At 33.9% G+C, this 12,500-nt stretch overlaps 1 pseudogene; it reads left to right on the top strand.

The window, feature by feature from the left end:
* The window catches only part of LOC135221375 (neuroligin-1-like), a 156,844-nt pseudogene that overhangs the window by 55,486 nt on the left and 88,858 nt on the right, over positions 1-12,500 (top strand).

Here is a 12,500-nt window from a genome sequence, read left to right as displayed (position 1 = left end):
TATAGCAGTGCTTCGATTCAATATTCATTTAAGTAGGTCATTACCTAATAATATTACTGACAATTTACAATCCTGAGCATCAGGGTTGGCAATGATTAAATCAAACTGATTTAATCAAGTTATTAAATCATTATTTATTTTTTCATGTAAAATATCATGATTTTTTTTTTTTTTTTAAACATTTTATTTGAAAAAACAAAAACTAAATTAAAAATATGGTTTGGAGGTTATTAAAAACTTAGCTATACTGTGCTGCATCTATTTATTTTGATATGAAAAGAATTACAAGTACATACTCTAGGCCAGAACTGGAAACCTTAAAGATAAATCAATAGTAATTCTGTCATGAAATATATTTTGAGGGGGAAAAAATGAATGAAAATACATCTAACAAATCAGAAAAACCTAGTAAATAAAAGAAATGAAATAAATCACTGATTTTTTAATTTTTTCATTTAAAAAAATCACGAGGAAGAAAAAAAAGGATTGACAGAAAAACCATATAGATACCAAATCAAATAAATAAATGATTTTTTTTCTGTAAAAAAAATAGAAAAAAAACTCACTCACCAGGGTTGTTTTTTTCTATTTTTTAATGGAAAAATAAAAATAAAATCACCCAGAAAAAACAAATAGATAAAATAAATCAAATAAATAACTGATTTTTTATCATTTTTTTATTAAGAAAATATAAAAAATCTCCAACTATGCTGAGCATCCGAATAGTTAATAAGTATCACACGAGGCACAATTAGAAACGTTTTTTTTTTTTTTTTTTTTTTTTTTTTTTTTTTTTTTTTTTTTTTTTTTTTTGCTTTCATTCGCCCATTCGGGAGTGAATACAATCGGATGATTGTCCTTGCATCCCTCGTCGAATGCGGTTTTACAACCTCTTATCACTTTTATGGCTTCTCTCGTGTGGTATTATTATCTCTCTCTTTGCTGTCCAGTCGCTCTTCACTGCGCATGATCCTAGATACAATATTGAATCTCTATACTATTTTAATGTCCAATTGATATTTTTACGATTTCAAATGTTTTTGGGTAACTGATTGCAATCGGTGGCTGTGCCCAGTGATGTGAATGCTCTTGTGATACTTTTAGTTAAGTAAAGGATTGTAGGCATAGAGGTTTTTATAGATTGTCACTGTTTTATTAGTCTTTATAAATAAAAACTAATAATTCTGAAGGTGAACTGAAATATTCAAGCACGAATGAGTGTATACTTGTGATATGAACATCAGTGCGTTGGTAATAAGGCAATGAATACTGAAAGTAAATTACAAAAGGATTTTTATATAATAACTGCTAAACCTCTCCAAAATTTTAGTAGTGTTATTAGAGCTCAGTATTTTTGGGGGTAAGGTATTACTTAAGCTTGTCGTTCTCTTGGGGAAGACGAGGTTCAGAAAATCGAAGCTTGCCATTCTCTGGGCAAAGAGGTTGTTAAGAAAATCTACTATCTTCCTTATTTTTCTGGTCGTATCCAAGGGGTATGTTACTACATGGAAGACTGAAATTTCGAATTACACGACTCTCCATAACCTAGTTTCACAGACGAGTTCGTCTTGAACCATCTCTTGGGACTGTTGGTTGATTTTATACTTCCCACATCTTTTGTGACCTTCAAATACAATTCTCAGGTGATGTAGTTCCCAGAAACTTATATCTTTTAAAAGTACCTTAGAAATATATTTCCTTTTTGGGATTGTGATTTAATTTTATACTTTCTACATCATTCGTGACCTTCAAATACAATTCTCAGGTGATGTAGTTCTTAGAAACTTATCTTTTAAAGTGTGGGTTCTAGTCAAGTGCCTTAGAAATATATTTTCATTTTTAGATTGTTAGTTAATTTTATACTTTCTACATCATTTGTGATCTTCAAATACAATTCTCAGGTGATGTAGTTCCTAGAAAAGTATCTGTTAAAGTTCTTGTTGTAGTCAAGTCCTTAGAAATATATTGTCTTTTTTGGATTGCTAGTACTTTTATACCTTCTACTTTTTATGTGACCTTCAAATACGATTCTCAGGTGATGTAGTTCCCAGAAAATTATCTGTTAAATAGTAGGTTCTAGTTAAGTGCCTTAAAAATATATTATCTTTTTTGGATATTTAGTTAATTTCATACTTTCTTCATTTTTTGTGACGTTCAAATACAATTCTCAGAGAATAGATGCTAGAAAATTATCTCTTGAAGTGCAGGATCTAGTTAAGTGACTTATAAATACATTTTCTTTTTTGGATTGTTAGTTAATTTTATATTTTGTACATTTTACGTGACCTTCAAATACAATACCCAGGTGATGTAGTTCTTAGAAAATTCTCGCGAAGTTCGGGTCTTAGTCAAGCTTCCTGAAAACACATTTCCTTAATGTAAGGTTGAGTTAGTAGCAAATGATATTTAAGCACTAAGTTTCCCTTGGTAGATTATTCGTGGACATTTCATCAACAGATTATAAGAAACTTCAAGAACTGAACTTCTGAAGAAGTTCCAGTTGCACGACTTCCTCTGGTTGGACTGTGGATCAGCCTCCCAGAGGAGGTCCTGGAATTTGAACTTCTTCAGAAGTTCAGCCAAAGGTGAAATATATTGTTACCCTAATAATTGAAGAAGTTCAGTCCGTGGTGAAATGCACTACTACACTAATACTATTCTCCTTGCATTTTAATGCACTTTCATCTATTCGTTAATTAATTAATTTGTTTTATAATAAGTGGGGTAACTTTCTGTGTTTCCCTTTACCTCCTCTTATTTCTTCATAATGAACACCATATTATTCTTTCGAAGCTTTTATTTCAGGCCCCTTCTATAGGCTTGTTCCGTAAGAATATGTTTCACCTTCTGAATAATAATAATAATAATAATAATAATAATAATAATAATAATAATAATAATAATAATAATAATAATAATGTGATCCTAGAAACGGCTCACATAGTAAGAAAAGTGACGGATTCCTAAGGAGGCAGGATGCAACCCGGAACCCCACACTATAAATATCACCTAGTCGAATTGGAGGACTGTGATAGACAAAAAAGAAAAATAAATAATAATAATGTTGAAGAGAATGGCATATTTAAGCGAGTTGATTTAATATATTGTTTTATTTCTTATTTGTAAGAAAAAATAAAACAATATATAAAATCAACTCGCTTAATTCTGCCATTCTCTTTTAATAGCATTTGCCTAAAAGAGGGTCTTCTACTAAAATAATAATAATAATAATAACAATAATGATAATAATAATAATAACAATACTAAATTATCAGTTGGTAATGTCTATTTTAGTCAGATGTTAATGCTCAATAAGAGAAACAAAACGGAGAAGAAAATGAAGGAAAGAGAGAGAGAGAGAGAGAGAGAGAGAGAGAGAGAGAGAGAGAGAGAGAGAGAGAGCAACTGAAGATAATGTCCCCCTTCCCCTTCACACCCCCCCAAAAAAAATAATCAACATCATATTATGCTCAGGTTATAAGCGTAATGTTGCAAAAAGCGAGGATCTCCAAGCAGCTCGTAAAGAGAGGTGTATTGGTAAGCAAGGCGGCCATTAACGCTCGCTGTAAAATCCATCAAGATGGCGGCTCTGAGCGACGTTTATCCGCTGGATAATAGAGGTAATACCACCACGGCCATTTTACTAACCACGATGGAACACTGTGGGCGCAGGTAAACCAGATCCGGTTAGACTTCTTTCGCGAATTTTACTTCCTGGAAGGAATGTTCTCCAACCTCATGGAAGTAGGCCTACAACTTTTAACCCAGCCTGAGGTATCATGATGGCAGTCTTTCTGAAAAGGTCAACAAGACCTGGTCAGATTTGTTCCCTATTTTTCATTTTCTTTCAAGAATCCTCTCCTACCTGCGGGAAGTAAGCCTAGACCTTTAACCCAGCCTGAGGTATCATAATGGTATTCCCCATGAAAATGTAGACAACATCTGATTAGATTTCCTCCCCAAGTTTTCCTTACTTTAAAGAATTCAAAGAATTCTATCCCACCTTTGGGAAGTAGGCCTAGTAGACCTTTAATCCAGCCCGAGGTCTCATAATCAGATTCTTTATGAAAAAGGCGTAACCCGAACGAGAGCATGCCCTTACTAAGTTCGTTTTACACACCCCCGGAGATCACAAGAAAACGCCCCCGTGGACGTAAAACCAGTTCCAGGAGCGGCTTCCAGCTCTCTGCTCGGGCGTTAAACAGCTGACTGGCTGGCTGGCTGGAAGGGCGGCGAGCGCTATTTCCACTAGATTGCTCGCTGGAATGCAAGCAAAAGTACACCATTGGTTCGCCGAATGCAAATCCTTTATTTGCCGAGAGGGTAATCACCCGGATCGATTTCCTATTCTCGAGAAAGTTTGGGAAGGATGGAAGACGTCTCCCAGGTCTGGCCGAGCCTGGATTATCTCCACAGCAAGCCTGGAACGAGGCGCTGGAAGAGGGCTGCTTCCTTTCTCGGGCGACATTTTATGTTCCTTTCCCATTAACTAATGAGCATGACGCCAAGCAAGTTCTTCCTCTCGACACTTTGCCTTTTTCTCCTCCTCCTCCTCCTCCTCTTCTTCTTCTTCCTCCTCCCTCCTCCTCCTCCTCCTCCTCTTCTTCTTCCTCTTCCTCTTCCTCCTCCCTTCCTCCTCCTCCAACTCTGTGCCAACCTTGAGTCTCTCGCTCTCTCTCTCTCTCTCTCTATCTCTCTCTCTCTCTCTTCACTCTCTCTCTCTCTCTCTCTCTCTCTCTCTCTCTCTCTCTCTCTCTCTCTTCATCCCTGAAATGGGTGGCTCTTGTACACCCCAGGTTGTGTCATCGTGGAAAATACATCCATGCCATCTACTTTCCATCCCCCTCCCTCCTTCCATCCCCTGCAGCCCAATCTACATGAAAACCGACACCATCATTATCATTATCATCATCATTATCATTATCACCACTCTCCGGTCGCTAATGAGTGTGCGAATGAATGTCCGGTCGTAGCAAACAACGAGAACCCTCCGGACAACATCGCGAGCGCTCACAAAAGATTTCCATCTTCTATCTTCACTCTTACCTCGGGACCTCCTTCCTTCCAGCCCAACCCCCAGCGACCCAGGTACTACAACCCCCCCCCCCCCACCCCACCCCACCCCCAGACCCTCCACCTGCAGTAACTCAGGGCGAGTGCGAGAGAGAGAAAAAGAGGAAAGGAGAAAAATGTATATATATATAAATGATTAAAACAATTTTGCTGTTTTTTTTATGTTGTGCATGGGGAAGAATGGCAAAGGAATGACTGGTATTGTTTTGGGGGTAAAACTGAGATACCAGCCTTCATTTAACTCGTGGTGGAGTTTATTTGTACTTATGTATTTATTTTGTGCTCTTCTGTATTTATTTATTTATTTGTTTCGACCTCTACTATTCCCTTTCCATTCTGATCAACTTCATCTGGTCATTTCGCTCTTTGTCTTCATAGTTTACTTACATTTTATCTGTTTATTCATTAAATTGTTCATTTATTTCTGATTTTCTGGTATCTGATCTTTGTGTGATTCTTTTTACCTTCTTTTACTTCTGTCAAATGAACAATATATTCGTTGGAGGCTAGAGTTCCAAGTCAGTGGCTCATGTGGTGGATGCGTGCATAAATATATAAACACATGGGGTTGCAAACTAAGCAATGTTGTCCTTTCGTTAAGATCATATTTTAAATATGAGATGAATTGTTGTAACATATTTTTTTTTAAATCTTCGAACTGGTTGTAAATCATTTTAAATAGGTTGTTACAGTAACTGACTTTCCTGTATTTCAATGGCCAATGTTAATCTAACTGCTTATTTTTAATTTTCTGTTTCTTATATTTACTTTAAATGCACAGTAAACTTTGTGTGCTAGTTACTAAACAGCTCTCGATAAGGGCCAGTTGAGGCCGAAACTGTTGAGCTATAAGGAATTTCAGCTTTTCTTTTTCCCTGTGGACTATAACCTCAAACACAAACATACATACATACATACATACATACATCATACATACATACATACATACATACATACATGAAACGACAGACGAAATGTCGAAATCAAGTTAATGGAATTATGGATGAAGAAGAGAAAACGACTAGGAATTGTGAATTCACGAACGAAGGGATTCAGCTGGGTAGCTGCCTGTTCTGGAATTCAACTATAGTGACTAGAAATTCAAGCTTCCAAAGAATATGGCGATCGCTTGGAACAAGTAACAGCAAGTGATAGGAAATACAGAATAAAGAGAGCAGGCATTAGAAAATGTATTAGCAAATTAATAAAGAAAAAGGTTAGGTAACCCCAAATCCAAGGCAAAAGTTATCTTATGTTTCCAAGTTTGGATCCCCATATCCAAGGAAAATGTTAGTTAGGTAACCCCCAATTCCAAGGAAAATGTTAGTTAGGTACCCCTGAAATCCAAGGAAAATGTTAATTAGGTTCCCAAAATCCAAGGAAAATGTTAGTTAGGTACCCCCAAATCAAGGAAAATGTTAGTTAGGTATCCCCAAAATCCAAGTAAAAACTTAGCCCGCCCCTCCTCCCCATCTAAGAAAGAAGTGAGGTACCCCAAAATGCAAGGCAAAGGTTATGTAGCTCCCATTTTCGAGGCAAGAGTTAGGTACCCCCCAAATCCAAGTAAAAAGTTAGCCCGCCCCTCCCCCCCATATAAGAAAAAAGTTAGGTACCCCAAAATGCAAGACAAAGGTTATGTAGCCCCCATTTCCGAGGCAAAAGTTAGGTACCCCCCAAATCCAAGGAATGCGTTAGGTATACCTCCCACCCAAAATCTAAGTAAAAAGTCAGCCCCCACCACCACCACCACCACCACCCAAAAAATGGAGTTATTGTTATCGTTTCATGGCACGTCAAAACATTTCCGAGCTATTCAAAAGGGACTCGAGTGAGCGGAGGAGAAACGTCGGACGGGAAAAAACAAAAAAAGCACAAAAAAAAAAAAAAAGGCCCCCCCCCCCAAAAAAAAAAAAAAAAAGGAACACGAAAGCTGTCCGTCTCCGAAGGTGCTTTTTCCAGGCATGGCATCCGTAACAGGCTTTTCGCTTCCGGGGATAAAAAGGAAGGAGTGCCAGGGAATATAAAGGATGTTGCGAAGAGACTTTTATTTCGTTTTTCGCGTTTTGCCTCTTCGAACCCGACTAAGAGTTCCTACGAAAAGATTCCGTTTAGTATATAGTTTTTTTTTTTTGTATTTTGGTTCTGGGAAAGAGATTTTGTGCTAATTAGATTTATTAATTATAGGAAAGACACAATAGAAGATTCTGTTAAATCTTTTTACGTTTTTTCTTCGAACTAAAACGAATATTTGAACAATAATTTTATGTACGAAATGAGATTTTGTGATAGTTAGATTTATTATAGGCAAAGACACAACAGAAGATTCTGTTTGGTTATTATACCTTTTCTTCTTCGAAATAAAATGAATATTTGCTAAATAATTTTCTGTAGGAAATGAGATTTTGTGGTAATTAGATTGATTATAGTTAAAGACACAACAGAAAATCCTGTTTAGTTTTTAGTTTTTTTGAAGTTTTCTTCTTCGAACTAAAAAGAATATTTGCAAAATTATTTTCTGTAGGAAATGAAATTTGAGGTAGATTAATTATAGGCAAATACACAACAGAAGACTCTGTTTAGTTTTTTATGTTTTGGCTTTTGAAAAGAGATTTTGTGCTAATTAGGTTTTTTATTGGCAAATACAAACATAAGATTCTGTATAATGTTTTTAAAGTTTTCTTCTTCAAACTAGAAAGAATATTAGAACAATAAATTTCTGTAGGAAATGAGATTTTGTTATAATTAGATTTATTATAGGCAAAGACATAACAGCAGATTCTGTTTAGATTTATGTATAAAATGAAATTTTGAGATATTTAGACTAATTATAGGCAAAGACAACAAATTCCTTTTTGGGGGAGTCAGTGATAATGAGAATTTGAGATAATGTTTGGAACACAGAGAAAGAAAAAATCAATTTATTAAACAAAAATAAAGCAAAATTAATTTTCGGTGAAGTATATATATAATAATTAGAGATAACTAAATCTGTTATACACAGAGATAAAATACAATTTTTTTTAGAAACATTTGGCATCGGATCTTTAATATATACATAAATAGGGATTTAGATAGAATATCTTCATGACAGGATAAATGTTATTGAGCATTGAATACCTAACTATCTTGTCAGCGCAAAATAGCTGCGTTTTTGTTGTTGTTCTGAAACGCGTTAAAGTAAATTTATTTAATAAAGATAGTGAATGTTAATAAATAAAAGGGTATTCGAAGATAACAAATAGAGAGAATACGGCATTATTATTATTATTATTATTATTATTATTATTATTATTATTATTATTATTATTATTATTAATAATAAGACAAACAGACTGTATTCACAATTACAAAACAGACAGAACATTAATTATTATTATTATTATTATTATTATTATTATTATTATTATTATTATTATTAATAATAAGACAACAGACTGTATTCACAATTACAAAACAGACAGAAACATTATTATTATTATTATTATTATTATTATTATTATTATTATTATTATTATTATTATTATTATTATTGTTATTATTATTGTTGTTGTTGTTTAACATTATATCAGTTTTCATTTTTCAACATTGAAATCATTATTGTTTTTTATATAATTATAATAAAATTTATATATTGAAATATAACTTAATTTAATTAAAGGGAAATTTATGTCTTGCTACTCCACAGATGTTCCATCAGTAACTCGTTTTGTGTTTTGACGACTTTTGACAGCAGTTTGTGACATTCCCTGCGAAAGACAGTTAAAATATTTATTGTTTTTCATAATTTACAATATAAAAGTTATTTGAAAAATAACCTAATATCATTAGAGACAACATTTCCTTCCAACGACAATTAAAATCTTTATTGTTTTGCGAAATTTACAATAAAATTGATATTTAAAAAAATAACCTAATATCATTAAAGACAAATTGACATTTAAAATCTATATTGTTTTGCATAATTTACAATACAGATGATATTTGGAAAATGACCAAATATCATTAAAGATAAATTTATTGCCTTGCTTGTGACAACATTTCCTTCCAACGACAATTAAAATCTTTATTGTTTTGCATAATTTACAATGCAAGTGATATTTGAAAAATTACCTAATATCACTAAAGACAAATTTATAGCCTTGCTATTCCACAAATGTTCCAACAACAATCCCTCCAGTGTTTTGACAACTTTTGAAAACAGTCTGAGGCAACATTCCCTGCTAACAACAACGAACTTCCATCAGGTCATCGATCTGGGTAAACATTATGTCAACCGACATCTTTTTTTTTCCCCTTTCACAAATAATAGAAGAAGAAATTATATTTTGTTCCGTGTCAGTTCCTCTGGTGGCTGGAATGTCAGATAGTTTATCTATTGAGTCAGTCAAAATATTATTTCTCTGTAGTTTTTATTCCAACTTCAAGAATATTTTATATTGTTCTTTATTTGTTCTTTAAATATATATATTTGTATTAATATATATATATAATATTATATATATATATATATATATACATACATATATATCATATATATATATATATATATATATATATATATATATATATATATATATAATATATATACATATATATATATATATATATATATATATATATATATATATATATATATATATATATATATATATATAGAGAGAGAGAGAGAGAGAGAGAGAGAGAGAGAGAGAGAGAGAGAGAGAGAGAGAGAGGAGAATATTGGATATTTGAAGTTTCAGTATTACATGAATATCATGGGTTACTCACGTATCGAATTTATTGCATAATATAATATAATATAATATAATATAATATAATATATAATATATATATAAATATAATATAATATAATATAATATAATTGAAGTGCAATGATAGCGAAGCCTGCACAATCAAATGCTTAAAACCTTAAACATTGTGTAAAGAGATATTATTATTATTTATTATTATTATTATTATTATTATTATTATTTATTAGTTATTATTAATTTAGTCGTGCACTGATTCACGTAACAAGAAGATAATACAAAAGTAATGATTCCTGGAGAATGGTTCCATATCCTTTACAAAACACGTAATATTATAGAGTCAGCGCCCAAATAAACCCTTCAATAAACCTCTCCAACAACAGAAAGAGGGTTTGGATCCTGGAGAGTGAACTTCCTGGCCCTTTTTTTTTTCAAAAGCTTAAGGAGTCAATGTCATCATCAAAAACCGAAGACAAAAGGACTCACATTCTCTCTTATGTTATTGCCAGGTCAGTCTTAATCCAGGTTAATCCTGCCTTTGTTCGTAGATTCTTTTAGTGTGTTAGTGTGTGTGTGTGCATATATATATATATATATATATATATATATATATATATATATATATATATATATATATATATATATATATATGCACCCACATTCACCTGGGACACCCCTTTAAATCAACCCAAATGTAATACAAACGTTTTACCACGCTCTCTGTCCTGAAAGTAGGTCCTGAAAATGTGTCTAAACACCCTCCTCCCCACCCCCCTCCCTCCCCGCTCATCCCACCCTCCCCTTCATTAAAAAGGGGTAAAATCCCTCTCCAGGACAAAACCTGTAAGATAATGTAAGCAGGGAGGATGAAGTTCGACCACCATTCCGACGTCGCGGGAGAGACGCTGACACACTTGGGTCGAGTTAAACAAATTCTGAAATATGTGACCATAAAACCAGCTGCCATTAGAGCTCTTAATGGGCTATTCGGGTTGAGAGAGAGAGAGAGAGAGAGAGAGAGAGAGAGAGAGAGAGAGAGAGAGAGGGCGGGAAAAAAAAGTTCATCATTAATGCTGTTTTCAGAGGAAGGTTACTGATCCATTTGGCTAGAAGATGGGGCTGGAAAAGGTTGTGGGGATGTAGGAATTATAAGAGAGAGTGAGAGAGAGAGAGAGAGAGAGAGAGAGAGAGAGAGAGAGAGAGAGAGAGAGAGAGAGATTATAAGAATGCTTATGGAATTTGAATTCAGCAAACATTTATATCTTTTAAGCATTACCCTCTGTTTGTCTGAGAGAGAGAGAGAGAGAGAGAGAGAGAGAGAGAGAATAAGGGACGTGAAGGAATGATATTACCATTCATCAACATTGTATATCCTCTCTCTCTCTCTCTCTCTCTCTCTCTCTCTCTCTCTCTCTCTCTCTCTGTAACCTTTAGTGTTTGTCAAATACTTCTCTTTTCTTCCCAGCCAGTGTACCCACTTACTTTTAAGTGGCGTGAACAAAGCTTAACCTTTATAAGGCAAAGGTGATAATGAGATTGAATTCAATGGAAATCTGTTTTCATAATTTTACTGGTTACTTTTGACTGGGATGTCTTTGGTAATGCAATTGATTTTTCTTTTTTTGATAAGTGAGATCTCTTCTTTCTGTATTTCCTTGTACCTCCTCTTACTTCCTCCTAATGAACACCATAATATTCTTTGGAAGCTCGAATTCCAAGTCAGTGGCCCCTGTGGTCTTGTTCCATATGAATAGGTTCAATCTTGTGAATATTATAATAATAATAATAATCAATATGTTCTACTGTCTAATTGTAATTACTTTTACTAATTTTATTGCCATTATTTTCATTTCATTTTCTCTGCAAGTATAGCAGAATATAAATCTTTGATCTGGTGCACTTTATTTTAAAAAAAAAAAAATTAATTTAAGAGCACTGCTCACTGGGTAATGGAGATAAAGGTCTGTTTTTAGTGGAATTCTACGCAAAAGGGAGATTTCTGATTTAGTCCTTGTTTTGTGAAATGCTAACTTTATGTTTCAGTTGATTTGTCACCCCCCAATATTAGCAGATTTATAAAATAAAATGAGATATTATTTATGCCAGTTTATTATTCATTGTTATGGAAATATCAGCTGCATGTACACTGTTAATATTCTACAAAATGATCTTGATGGAATCTGCTATGCTGCGCTGGAACCCGGCTCTGCCGATGTCTCCCCTACCGTCCCAATTCTGTACCTACCCCGCCCACACTTGGAGGAAGGTGCATGTGTCATGTCTACCCTACCTGCCCAATCCCCTACCTACCTCACCCCAACTCAGGGTGGACAAACAGGTTTGCAGGAGGAGGGTGGATGTGCCATGTCTCCCCTACCTGCCCCGCCCCCCTACCCAGGGTGGACAAACAATAAAGATTCCCTACATTTTGTTATTATAGTTGATCGAATTATGTATACGTAATTGTACTTCAAATATCCCTTTATTTGCATTGTTGAATATTCAGGGGTCTTGGATTAAATGGGGAAAGAATTCAATCACCTCTTATTAAATCATGTGTCCAAACTATCCTCAATAAAAACTGTAACAGATTAAAGCTGTATTTTCCTGTTAGTGTTGAAGATTTATAAAATAAAAGTATGAGTCACGTCAATGGGAAAAAATTATCTATCTTTTCCC

The sequence above is a fragment of the Macrobrachium nipponense genome, chromosome 2 (assembly GCF_015104395.2).
Source record: "Macrobrachium nipponense isolate FS-2020 chromosome 2, ASM1510439v2, whole genome shotgun sequence".
Classification (NCBI taxonomy): Eukaryota; Metazoa; Arthropoda; class Malacostraca; order Decapoda; family Palaemonidae; genus Macrobrachium; species Macrobrachium nipponense.
This window is presented reverse-complemented; position numbering and strand designations above follow the sequence as displayed.